This window comes from Triturus cristatus, chromosome 6 (genome assembly GCF_964204655.1).
Source record: "Triturus cristatus chromosome 6, aTriCri1.1, whole genome shotgun sequence".
NCBI lineage: Eukaryota > Metazoa > Chordata > Amphibia > Caudata > Salamandridae > Triturus > Triturus cristatus.
In genome coordinates, this window is record NC_140589.1 from 122,726,926 (window position 1) to 122,733,608 (window position 6,683).

The 6,683-nt window shown below is 53.7% G+C and overlaps 1 long non-coding RNA gene across 1 annotated transcript; it reads left to right on the forward strand.

The window, feature by feature from the left end:
- Positions 1 to 2,528: 2,528 nt before the first annotated feature.
- LOC146816499 (uncharacterized) lies at positions 2,529 to 6,448 on the forward strand. The gene is made up of 3 exons (XR_014962452.1): positions 2,529 to 2,686; positions 5,130 to 5,297; positions 6,139 to 6,448. It is a non-coding gene; the product is annotated as an uncharacterized LOC146816499 (long non-coding RNA).
- Positions 6,449 to 6,683: the final 235 nt, after the last annotated feature.

Here is a 6,683-nt window from a genome sequence, read left to right on the forward strand (position 1 = left end):
ACACTGGCGACGATTTAAAATAACCTGCGTCCTGCTGAAGGAATACCCTGCTACTGGAACCTCAAAAAAAAGAATTCCCAAGAAAAAGGATTACTAGAGATACGCTCTGGTCAGCCCTCCAGTGTCCTTTGTCACCAGGACAGCCTGCAGACCAGGGCGTTTGACTTTCGTTTGACTTTCCTGTGACCTGTGATCTAAAGTGCTGGTTTTTCCTGCCTTGCACGTTGCCTGCCTCACACACCCATGGGTGCTCTGCCCGTGCACTGCTAGTGACTGTCATAACAGTGATCTCACAATTACAAGCTTCAAAGAGGTGCAGTTGGCCTGATCACCCTGCTGTGTCCCTCTGCTGTGGTTTGACCCTGACAGCACGCTTTGGCTGCATCCTCGGTAGGACAGCTCTGAACTTTCTGCAGTGTGAGCACGGTTTCTTTCCTGTGAGAGCACCCTTTGTGTCTGTGTTCAAGAAGGTGCTCTGAGCGCAGGCAGTGCCCCGTACTTCATGAGAGCCACCATTCAGTGGCACTTGGTTTGATGTCACCTGCGCATTTGCAAAAGCGCCCCGGTTTTTATTATGGTGTACGAGTCTTGTTCAGTGAGTTGGGGCCAATGTGTATTCTCTCGACTGTGTCCATACATGACGATTTTGGATGCAAAAGTGGCCTTGCTATCACAAGTAAGTGGTTTTGACTATAGTACAGTTAGAAGAAAATCGCCTTGTAGCCATTCAAAATTTCATACAGGGCGCATGTGCCTCTCACCTCTTCACACGTATCAACCTGTGAGCCCTCTATGACGTTACTATTCGTTACTTGATGCTTTACTGCCTCCAGATGTTTTGGTGCAATAGCGCGCACGGAGCCACCCGGCAGACGCAAGATCAACGTGCCGCCATTTTGCTATGTTTATTCTTTGCTGGGAAAGGGGGGACCCAGGGGGTGCAGGGCGCGAGCCAGGTCTCCCCCTGGGTGGCTTCGCACAATGGAGCGGCCACCCAGGTGCCAGGGTAGAGGGTTGATTAGGGGCGCGAGGCGCGCCGAAGGTAATAAGTAGGGGGAGGCAGGGGCGGGAAAATCACTGGGCCCTCGGGAGCGGGGAGGAGGGGCTGGTTTACTCTTTTTGTTGCCTCGCGCTTCCCGTAGTTTTGCGTAGGCGTCATGGCGTCACAGGAGGCGGTGCGGGAGGCGTTACGGGTTCTGCACGAAGCCGGCAGGAGTGACCTTTTGAAGCCTGGCGTGGCTGGCCAGGCATGGGTGGGCTTGGACCTCGCACCCCGTAAGGCCAGGAGGGGCGTCGCTCGAGCGGTGGCGGCCTGTCTATCCCCGGGGCCCGACGCGGTGGAGGAGGTCGCGATGTGTCCGGTGGGGGCGCCGGAACCGGCCCAGTTCGGGGACCCTGAGGCGCAGGCAGGCCCGTCGGAGGAGGCGGCTGAAGAGGCGCAGGTATGTGCTCCTGCACGGCTGGTTGTGGGCCCCAGGCGGACAGCAGTGGGAGGAAGGAGGGGGCGGTCCCTCTCGAAGGCCGGGCTGCGTGGGAGGAGAGCCGGTTGCAGGGCCGGTGGTCCAGCTGGGCGTGCCAGGAGTGAGGGGCGGGGGAAGAGTATGGAGGTTTTGCAGGTCCCTGGGCCGGCTCAGAGGCACGCCACCACCCCAGTTATAGGGTCAGTTGATTTATCGTGGCATAACAGCTCACAGTTGGTGCAATTGAATGGGCAGACATTTCTGTTGAGCCCTGCGACGTCCCTGCCTGTTGTTTTTCCCCCGGAGGTGCCTACCGACTGCCCCTTAAGGAAGAGTACAGTGGTGGTGACACCCAGGAGGGTGTCTGGGGCCATGGGCACAGGGGTGACGGGTCCAGTTCAAGTGAGTGACGGCGCGTTGGGGCGGCAGAGTGCGCCGGAGGGGCCGGTTTTTTGCGTCATCGTCTGCCAGTTCTCCTGAGCTACTTGGCGCTTCCCCCCTTGTTAGTACTGGTGACTCTACTGGCCAGGCAGCTTTTCAGGGCCCGAGCTCCACGTTAGGGCGCGCAGCACAGTTTTCCAACTTAGAGGGGTTTCACGCTAGAGGGTTACCGGCGCCACGTGATGGTCAGTGGATCTGGGTGCACGGGGCTGCGGCTTCGGGCGTTGGGAGGGGTGGCAGTTTGGAGGGTCAGGGGGTTCAGTCGATTGGAAAGGAACGTATTGGTTTGAGCGGCTTACAGGAAGATATGCCGGTTTTAGCCACACGGTTTGCGGCCGGCAAGCGCACGAGGCGGATGGAGCACGCTGTGGCTCTGTCTGGGGGGCCTACTGAGGGGGGGCGATCTGGAGCGGATTGCCCTTCCCAGCGAGGGCACCCCTCCACTAGAGGGACTGTTCAGCAACGTTTGGGGTTTGGGAGAGGGGGTTTTCTGGAGGGGACGGGGGACAATGGGGCACCTGCTGGTGATTTTGGTGTCTTGGGTCCTTTGAATTTGGACAGTGATGAATTGGAGGAAGGGGAATTGCGGGACGGGGATGGGGCTTGTGGGGCACACCAGGCGCAGCCTGTGAGGGGGAAGAGGGGTTTTGTGGGGCAACCAAATGTGCTTAGTTTTTTGCAGACGTCTAGTGCGGACAATGCAACGGACCAGGCTCTGGAGGATACCAGTCGCACGCAAGCAGCATGGCCCGTCAACACTCTTCGACCAGCTCCTTTGCCTTCAGGTACTACGGGGTGGTGGTCGGTTTGGCAACAAGGGGGTCAACCACCAAAAGCGACCAGGTCTATTGGGACTGGGGGAGATACTTTGGGGGACAAGACAGTGTCTGAGCAGCAAGGTTCCTCCTTGGGTGTGGGGAAGGGGGGGGGTTGCCCCCGTCCCTGGGTCTCAGCCTCTTCTGGAGAAAGGTAAAGGGGTCCCGGAGGTGGTGGAGGAAGATAAAAATATCCACAAGAAATTGCCGTATATGGGGATTGCCATGCCGTTGGGCTCACATCTATCTGACAAGACTAAAAACAGGATTTGGAGACATGAGTTTGTGGATGTTTTTAAACTGTTGCACCGTGACATTCAGGCAAAGGAGGGCTCCAAGGAGGAGGAGTGGGAGCTGGCGAGGCGTCCCAGGGTGCCTAAGAATATTGAGAACTGGTCGTCTGCTTTCCTGATATATGCCAGTGTATATTGTGAAAAATACCCAGATAGGGCGGTAGCGATTTTCAAATACATGGATATTATTCGGAAGGCTCAGAGTTACTTTGGGGGTTTTGCGTGGCTGTCTTATGACGAGGAGTTTAGAGCCCGTTTAAGTGTGTCTCAGGACAGACCTTGGGGTGATGTGGATTCCGAACTGTGGCTTCAATGGATGGCGTCTTCTCAGCCGCCTGCTACTACGCACACGGCTAGTGGTTTACCTATATCCTATCGGCCCTTTCCCGCTCGTCCCGCCCAGCCTGGGGCGGGGTTTGGTGGCAGAGGTCAGACCCCTATTTTTGGAGCCTGTTGGAATTTCAACAGGGGTTTCTGCAATAGGCAGTTTTGCCGATATAAACATGAGTGTTCCCAGTGTGGTGGAAGGCATCCCCTCACGCAATGCTTCGCCGGCCAGAAGTTCAGTGACATGGGGAGGGGACAGAGGGGAAGGGGCAATGCTGTCCAGTTTGCAGGAAAGGGGTCCTACTCCGGTTAAGGTGGAGGTTCTGGGGCAATGGTTGCAGGAGTACCCTGATGTTGAGGCCGCCAGTAGGCTTTCTTGGGGTTTCAAGGAAGGCTTCAAGATAGGTTACCAGGGGCCTAGACTGGGTAGGTGGTCTGATAATTTGAAGTCAGCTAAGGAGTTGCCACAGGTGGTTCAGCTGAAGTTGCAGGGTGAAGTAGAAGCCGGAAGAGTTGTTGGTCCTTTTTCCAACTGTCCAATGCCCAATTTGATTGTATCTCCACTGGGGGTGGTCCCTAAAAAGAAAGCTGGGGAATTCCGTATGATACACCACCTGTCATGGCCTGAGGGCGCATCCATTAATGATTTCATCTCGCCCGACGATGCCTGTGTGTCATACGCTTCGGTGGATGATGCCTTGCGTTTGGTTAGATCGGCAGGGAGGGAGGCGCAATTGGCCAAGAGTGATATCCAATCTGCTTTTAGGCTGTTACCCATTCATCCTTCTGATTTTGAACTTTTGGGGATGCAGATGCAGGGAGCCTTTTATGTAGATCGAATGCTTCCTATGGGCTGCTCTATCTCTTGTGCCCTCTTTGAGCTTTTCAGCTCATTTCTGCAGTGGCGCTTCACCCAGGTTACTGGACATGCCCTCATTTGTCATTATTTAGATGATTTTCTTTTCATTGGAGTTCAAGGTACAGGTCAGTGCCAGGGAGCTCTGCGGGCTTTTCAGACGCTGGCGCAGGAGCTGGGTGTGCCATTGGCCCCGGATAAGACAGAGGGTCCCAACACGACGATGGTTTTTCTGGGTATTGAAATAGACACCATTGCAACGGTAGCAAGGTTACCAGCGGAGAAAGTTCAAGAAATCACTGCATTTTTGTCATCTGTGATTGATGAGCGCAAGTTGGAGCTCAGGAAGGTGCAGAAGCTGTTGGGTTATCTAAACTTTGCATGCAGGGTTGTCCGGGCTGGGAGGACATTTTGCAGGAGGTTGGGCATGGCTATGTCTGGGGCTTTTCTTCCTCACCACAGAGTGCGTATTTCAGCGGCTACGAGGGCTGATCTGGCTATATGGTTGACATTTCTAGCAGAGTTTAATGGGGTGTCTTTGTTTTTTGCGGACGAAGACATGATTTGGCAAGTGCAGATCTACTCGGATGCATCTGGCGCGCATGGATTTGGTGTATTCTGGGAGGGCCGCTGGTGCGCTGAGAGTTGGCCACGGCATTGGATGTCGCAAGGGCGCAGTATTGCTTTTCTTGAGTTTTTTCCACTTTTGGTTGCTCTATATGTCTGGGGCGATGAGTTTCAGAATCGTTCAGTGCTTTTCCACGTTGACAATTTAACGGTGGTTCAGTTGATTAACCAGCAGAAAGCCAGGGATTTGAGAGTTTTACGCTTGCTGCGCGCTTTTATGCTCAAATGTTTACAGCTCAATGTTGTGTTTAAGGCGCGTCATATCCCGGGTGTGCATAACAGTATAGCAGACTCTCTGTCTCGTTTACAGTGGGCGAGGTTTCGCAGGCTGGCTCCTGGGGCGGAACACAACAAGACGCCAATCCCGCAGTGTGTCTGGGAGTGGGGGGATTGAGACTTGCCGCTTTTGTGGAAAACTCCATAGCGGCTTCTACACGACGGAGTTATCAGCAGGCGTGGAGAGAGTTCTTGAGCTATGGTAACCTGTGTGCTGAGAAGAGGGGGAGTTGGACCGATGCTCAGCTGGTACTAGGTTTTGTGTTACACTTGATTGACAAAGGCCTCTCGCATACTACCATTTCTGGCAAGTTGGCGGGGGTTTCTTTTTACGGGCAATTGTGGTGGGGGAGGGATTTGGTTCAGGGGGTGTTGGTGAAAAGGGTCCTCAAAGGCTTAAGCAGGGTGCAGGCGGGGACAAAACAGTTACGCAGGGCGATAACTTATGATTTGCTGCAGGGACTGCTGGGGCAGTTACCTTTGGTATGTTACGATGAGTCTGAGTGCAGGCTGTTTAGATTATGTTTCTTATGGTTGTTTTTTGGGGCTTTCAGAGCCTCTGAACTGCTTGGGCTGCGTAATAGGACAGGTATCCGCAGTGATGAGGTATTTATTGAGGGGCACAGGTTGAGCCTGTGGTTGAGAATGTCAAAGACGGATCAGCTGGGCAGGGGTAAATGGGTTTTCTTAAACCGTAGTGAGGATGGTTTGTGCTGCCCGGTAGGGGAATGGGAAAGTTTCAAGACTTCTAGTGGTTTGGCCATGGGGCTTGTGTTTTGCCACGCCTCGGGGCAGCCTATTTTAGTGGCTCAGTTGCTAGCGGTCATGAGAAAGGTACTTCTTCTTTTAGGGGAAAACCCTTTATGTTTTGGGACACACTCTTTCCGGATCGGGGCGGCTACAGAGGCGGCCAGGTTGGGGTGGTCCTGGGCAGACATACGCCGTATTGGGAGGTGGAAGTCCAAATGTTGTGAGAAATATGTGCGGAAAGTCTCTGCATAGTTTCTCTTTTTTCTTTGGTTAATCATTGTTTTTCTGTCTAGGTCTGGCTCCGGGGCCCGTAAGTTTGAAAAAATCGACATGGATAGTAGGACACTCCTTCGTTAAATGGGCTGCAATCTATGCCGAACAGCAGATGTGTGGGCGTTCCCTTGGACTGTGCAGTGCCAACCACGAGGTGGTATGGAAAGGAAAAGGGGGAATGCGTTGGGGGGGTTTGTTTCCGCTGCTGGCCACGATGTGCTCTGGAAGGGGACCGCCACATTTGCTCATTCTTCATTTGGGTGAAAATGACCTCGTTGATTTGTCAGGGCTGTCATTAATAAAGTTGATGAAACAGGATTTGGAAGTCCTCCGGGCTACCTGGGAGAGCACTCAGTTGATTTGGACGGAGTTCATTACAAGGTTGCACTGGAGAGGAGCACGGCATCATGCAGCAATGGAAAAAGCGAGACGAAAGGTTAATCGCACTATGAGACATTTTTGTGAGGGTCATGGGGTGCAGGTCCTAGCTCACCCCAACATTAAATGCACGGAAGGGTATATGTTTCGGGAGGATGGGGTACATTTATCTACAATGGGGCAAGCA